The sequence below is a fragment of the Mastomys coucha genome, unplaced genomic scaffold (assembly GCF_008632895.1).
Source record: "Mastomys coucha isolate ucsf_1 unplaced genomic scaffold, UCSF_Mcou_1 pScaffold22, whole genome shotgun sequence".
Classification (NCBI taxonomy): domain Eukaryota; kingdom Metazoa; phylum Chordata; class Mammalia; order Rodentia; family Muridae; genus Mastomys; species Mastomys coucha.
Genome location: NW_022196905.1, coordinates 261,907,029 through 261,913,602, shown reverse-complemented (window position 1 = coordinate 261,913,602; position 6,574 = coordinate 261,907,029). Strand labels below are relative to the sequence as shown.

General features: G+C 45.4%; 1 protein-coding gene across 4 annotated transcripts in view; it reads right to left on the bottom strand.

Annotated features, from left to right (window-relative positions):
- The window catches only part of Tcf25 (transcription factor 25), a 31,779-nt gene that overhangs the window by 24,712 nt on the left and 493 nt on the right, over window positions 1–6,574 (bottom strand). The gene's annotated exons all lie outside the window — the stretch shown is intronic.

Genomic DNA, 6,574 nt, shown 5'->3' with positions numbered 1-6,574 from the left:
GAGCTGGCTCAGTGGGTAAGAACACTGACTGCTTTTCTGAAAGTCCTGAGTTCAAATCCCACCAACCACATGGTAGCTCACAACCACCTGTAATGAGATCTGATGCCCTCTTCTGGTACCTTGGAAGTCAGTTTCAGTGTACTTATGTAAAATAATAAATAAATCTTTGGGCCAGAGTGAGCGGGGCTGACTAGAGCAAGTAGAGGTCCTAAAATTCAATTCCCAACAATCACATGAAAGCTCACAACCATCTATACAGCTACAGTATACTTACATACATAAATAAATAAATCTTAAAAAAAAAAAAAAAGACAACAACAACAAAAGAACATGCTCATCACTACCCTCATGCCACTGAACGCCCCGCTTTGGCAGTAAATATTTAGTTCCACTCTATAGATCCTTAGTGTGTTTCACCCTATCCAAATAAAGGCCTGGCCTTTGCTCTGGGTTCTGTGTAGTTAACGTCTAAGCCTCTGGTAAGTTTCCACAGTAACTTCTCCATTGGGGCAATGACCCACACTGACCAGAGGATTTACAAGGGCCCTGCGGCCAAGTCAGTGGTAGCAACATGATCTAAGGTGGGTATCCAAAGGCAGTAACTCAACTTGAAAACTGCAGATCCAGGTCAGCCATGGAGCTGTACAGTAAAGCCCCCTTCACTGAACCCCACCAGTATACTGTGTACACAGCTTATCCTGTAACCCCTGGGGCCACAACAACAAAAACCTGAACATGGAAACTCAGGCTGGAAATGTCCCCCCCCCACACACACTGTCACTGCATGACAAGAGTCACAGTGAGATGTGTCACCTGTACACAGCAACACAGGCATGGCTCTGGAACTTCGCTCTGGAAACGTTCCCCGCCGTAAGAACAAATGAATTTTGTATTTCTCACAAATTACTGAACTTGGAAGGTGCTCTGAGAAGCCCTACAGTTGGAACTAGTGTCAGAAGGGCAGTCATGCTCTGCAGCTATGGGGAAATCCTGCTCATGTAGGTGTAGATGAGGTCAGGGAGTGATTTATATATTGTTCTCATATTATAAAATCACTGTGATGTGCAAAAGTGCTGTTTAATTCTTTGGTTAGTTTGGGTTTTGTTGAGAAAGGGTTCCTCTACCCCTGTGGATCAGGCTGGCCTCGAACTCAGAGAGATATCTGCTTCTGGCTCTGCTGGGATTAAAGGCAAGTGTCTTTTCTCTTTTGAATTTATATGTATGTACATATACATATATACAGTATATATAAATATACAAGTAATATATTTATAATATATCTGTAATATATGTTAATATATAACTTTATAATATATTATTTATAATATATTAGTTATATATTTATATTACCTATACATTTACATATACTATATATAAATTTTTATATAACAAACACACATACAAATGTATGATATAAATATACATACTAGCTGGAACAGTGGTGGCGCATGCCTTTGATCCCAGCACTTGGGAGGCAGAGACAGGAAGATTTCTGAGTTCAAGCCAGCCTGGTCTACAGAGTGAGTTCCAAGACAGCCAGGGTTATACAAAGAAACCCGGTCTCAAAAAACCAAAATAAATAAATAAACCCCAAACAAACAAACAAAATATATTTCTATTACTAACATATTCATATTACTTATATATTTATGCAAAGTATATATTTTATTACATATATTAAGTATATTTACATATATTTCATATTTACTCACTCTATATTAAATATTTATATTTATGTTAAGCACATATTTCTTTTTTCTTTTTGTTTGTTTTTTCCAGACAGGGTTTCTCTGTGGAGCCCTGGCTGTCCTAGAACTCACTCTGTAGACCAGGTTGTCCTCGAACTCAGAAATCCTCCTGCCTCTGCCTCCCAAGTGCTGGGATTAAAGGTCTGTGCCACCACCACCCAGCTCTTTTTTTTTTTTTAAGATTTATTTATTATTATAAATGAGTACACAGAAGAGGGTATCAGATTTCATTATGGGTGGTTGTGAGCCACCATGTGGTTGCTGGGGTTTGAACTTACAACCTTCAGAAGAGCAGTCAGTGCTCTTACCCGCTGAGCCATCTCTCCAGCCCCCCCTTTTTTCACATATTTCTATATACTGTATGTATTATACATGTTATAGTCTATATATAGTATGGATGTTTTCATTTTGGTTTCCTTGGAGATAGCAACTCTATATGTAGCCCTGGCTATCCTAGAACTTACTATGTAGACTGGTTTAGCCTCAACTCACAGAGATCTGCCTGCTTCTGTGTGTGCCATCATGTCCTGATGACTATGTCATATAAACAAACAAACAGGAATGTAAAGCATGCCTAAGAGCCTGGGTTCAAACCCCATCCCCGCAAAATGAACAGAATATATTATTTACTGTTCAGCAGTAAGAAAGAGCAAACAGTAAATACTCAGAACCGAATAAATCTCAAAAGTATACTCTGAGCAAGGGGCCAGGCACGAGTGAGCATGCACCACAGTGAGCATGCACCACAGTGAGCATGCACCACAGTGAGCATGCACCACAGTGAGCATGCACCACAGTGAGCATGCACCACAGTGAGCATGTACCACAGTGAGCATGCACCACAGTGAGCATGTACCACAGTGAGCATACACCACAGTGAGCATGCACCACAGTGAGCATGTACCACAGTGAGCATGCACCACAGTGAGCATACACCACAGTGAGTATGCACCACAGTGAGCATGTACCAGATGTCGAAGGCACGAACGGTTTACACAGTTGGAAATGTCAAATCCATACTCGATGCACTTTATTATATAACTTCAGTAAGTAGATTTTTTTTTTTGAGACAGGGTCTTAGTACGTCACCCTGGTTGGCCTAGAACTTGCTACGTAGGCCGAGATATCCTCTAACTTAGAGATCCTCCTAAATTCCGAGAGCCAAGGTGTGAGCTTCCATGTTCAGCAACAGACTGATTTTTAAAAACTCTTCTGACTGAAATGGTCCAGACAACTTCTAATCTAGAGTTGGGCATGGCCCTAGGCCATCTCTGTCCCGCATCCTTTCCCATCAGCCCCTAAGAATGTATCAAACAAGCCACTTGCCATCACATGTTTGCAGAGCTCTTCTGCCCCTTCCATTTCCAATGGCACACATCTATACTGTTGAGTGCTGATCGCATGCCCAGCACATATTACAGGCTGCACCCATGAGTTTGCACAGGCTTCATGACAGCCCCATGGGTTAGCAAGAACATCCCCTAAACTTTCATTCAGTGTCCTGTCCAGGCTCTCAGACTACAAAGAGGGACAGCCAGGACAGGCGGGAGCTGACTACACACTCTGTACACAAGCCTAAAGCAAGTATTTGTTTTGTTTTGAAACAGGGTTTCTCTGTGTAGTCCTGGCTGTCCTAGAACTCTCTCTGTAGACCAGAGTGGCCTTGAATTCACAGAGATCTGCCTGCCTCTGACTCTGGGATTAAAGGCATGCACCACCACTGCCTGCGTAGTAATTTGTTTTATTATAATCAGCACAGATAGACATAGACACTGTCCTGAGGGGCGGCGATACATCAGTGAGCAGCAAAGTCTGTTTCTAAGAGACATATATTCTAGCAGTGGGAGACAATCAGCATATACAGAAGAGCAGCAGAGTGTGGCTGGTGGTAAGTGCCAGGGGAAAAGGAAGGTGAATGGGGATGGCTGTAAATTTAGGCAGATGGTAAGAACAGATACATGTAGGGTAAGCATGCCTATAGGAGGAAGTCTCATATTAGTGTCTCAGCAAAGGGGACCGCAGCCAGAGGAGGAGGCAAAGGGAGGTCAGGGTGGCTGAAGCAGTGAGCAAGATTAGAAACAGGCGAGGTCAGGGAGACCCATCTTAGCAGATGGCAGACACCTGCTGGGAGTGGAGAGCTGTCACTTGCATACTCAGGACAGGCTGAGCAATGCAGCAGTGTGGAAGACTCCCCATGAGCTGAGACAGGTAAAGGGTCTCACTCCGCCCCAGCACTGGACAGATGCAAGGCACTGTTAGAATCTCTACGAATGTTAACAACCTCCTCACATTCTGATGTTAATCTTCTGTAACTAAGCAAAGATTTTGGGGGTCTGAGTATTTTGATTCTCTAACTGGCAATTGTTGAATTCTCCCCAGGTTGCCTTGAAGAAAAGTCTGTCTGCCAAACCATAAGCCAGACGACCCGTATTAAACATTGCTTTGAACATTCCAGAAGCCTTGAAAAAAAACCTATGCCATGATCTCACAGTGGATTGCTCATGCTGAAAGGTGCAGCCTCAGAAATACACTTCCCTTTGTTTCAGGCTTCTATTACCACGAGCCTTGGTTCTGATTTGTAGCTGATTCCCTGGTCCCAAGCCCCAGCCCTCTCTGGAAAGGCAGCAAGGGCTCTTCAGCACTGGGTTGTACTTCCAGCCCCCTGCTTGCCTACTTCAGTAGTGTGGGCTAAGCGAGGAACACAGACAAGCAGCAGTCAGCAGCCTGGGCCCCAAAGGTGGCAAGACAGCTGCTTGACATCTAAAAAGGAGACCCCTGACCAGTTTGAGAGAGTGTCAGGGACGGGGACAGAGGCCGGCAGAAGCAGAGGACAGGGAGCTGAGACAAAAGGTAAAAGTGTAAAGAGCCAGGGAAGACAAAATGCAGGAGGAGTTCAGGAGAGCTGTAAAATCTTTAGGGCCAATGGTCTCAGACACCTAAGGTCTGAGAGCTAACACCAGTTGCTGTCAAGGGAGGAATCCCAATACCAAGAAAGGCTTACATAGCCGGGCGGCAGTGGTGCACGCCTTTAATCCCAGCACTTGAGAGGCAGAGGCAGGCGGATTTCTGAGTTTGAGGCCAGCCTGGTCTACACAGAGAACAGGGAGTAAAATTATATTATCGGCATGTAGACTGATGGAAACTGGGCCATGGGCACATACTGGTTATTTGTATTTCCCTATTTTTTTGTGTGTTTAAAATTAAACCTAGCTGGGTGGTGGCAGCACACTCCTTTGATCCCAGCACTAGGGAGGCAGAAGCAGGGGAATTTCTGAGTCTGAAACACAGCATCTCAAAGTAGCCTACAGAGTGAGTTCCAGGGTAGCCAAGGCTACACAGAGAAAGCCTACCTTGGAAAAGAAATAATGATAAGCAAAAGTGGACCTAGTAAAAGTTATGATGAAGGGACAAGAAACAGTAGGAAGGGGGGTTGCTTTCAGGATCAAAGTCAGAAGAGGTAGGGGAGTTCTCATATACCAAGGAGAGACATATTTCACCACCATCACAGACTACAAAACGAATCCCTCCCTTTCCTTACTGGAGAAATGAACAACCTCTGATCCAAGCTTCCAAAATGTCTGTGACATTTCCCACACTATTCGATATCTTTGCTAGGAACTTTTAAACCTGCTAACTGATAAAAAGCTGGGGACAACTGGGGTAGTGCTGTCTTGGGCGGTGCTACAGTAGGGTAGGCATGGTTTGGTAGCTGCGACTTGAGGGAGACACAGTCCTTCCATGTGTCCCTGCTAGCTGGGACAACTAACTCACTGCAAGACGAGCATATCAGACATAACAACTTTTTACTCAGTTGAAAATGGCCACTGGCCAGACGGTGGTGGTGTGGCCTTTAATCCCAGCACTTGGGAGGCAGAGGCAGGTGAATTTCTGAGTTTGAGGCCAGCCTGGTCTACAGAGTGAGTTCCAGGACAGCCAGGGCTACACAGAGAAACCCTGTCTCAAAAAGCCAAAAAAAAAAAAAAAAAAAAAAAAAAAAAAAAAAAAAAAAAAAAAAAAAAAAAAAGAAAAAAGAAAAAAAAAGAAAATGGTCACTGACACCTTACCATATGTGCAAGGTTGGTGATACAAAACAAGCAAAACAGACATATTATCTGCCCGCACATGAAGTCAGAATCATAATTCATACACCTATGAAACTGCAGATCCAGGACAGTCAGTCTTAAGGAAAACCACGGGACTCAGGAGTGCTACACATTTTCCTGCTCCCAGGGATGCGCTAGGTACAGCTAGCTGGGACACACGGAAGTACTGTGACAAAGAAGCCGAAATGTTTATAAGAGAGCTAGAATCGAGAGACCTGCCCCAAGTCGCAGAGATGAAGCCAAGCCTGCCATACTCCAGCACGGCCCTACTCCTTCCGTGAAGCCTAGACCCAACTGAACCCCCACCTCCCACTCCCCATCCCTAGTGCCCCCCCCCCAGCTGTCTCGGATGTCGAGCCACGCCCACTCTGACGTCACGGCCCCGTCTCGCCCCTACGTCACATCACGTCGCTGGACACTGCCCCGAGACACGCCCTATGCTGCAGCAGAGTCCTGTCACTCAGCCCCTTGTCAGCACCCCCCCCCCAGACTCTAGAAACCCCCTTCGCTCGGCATTTTATTCCACTTCCCACTCGATCTAGGACGGAGAACACCGCCCCATGACCGCTCCCCGAGTTGCAATTCGGTCCGGCCTTATCACCCCATCCACCCTGCTGAAGACCCGCCTTCCCCGATGCGGCGCAGTCCCCTCTCTCCGCCCACTCGACTGCAGTCCAGACCCAACTTTATGCCCCTTCGTATGACGTCATGCCCCCACCATTC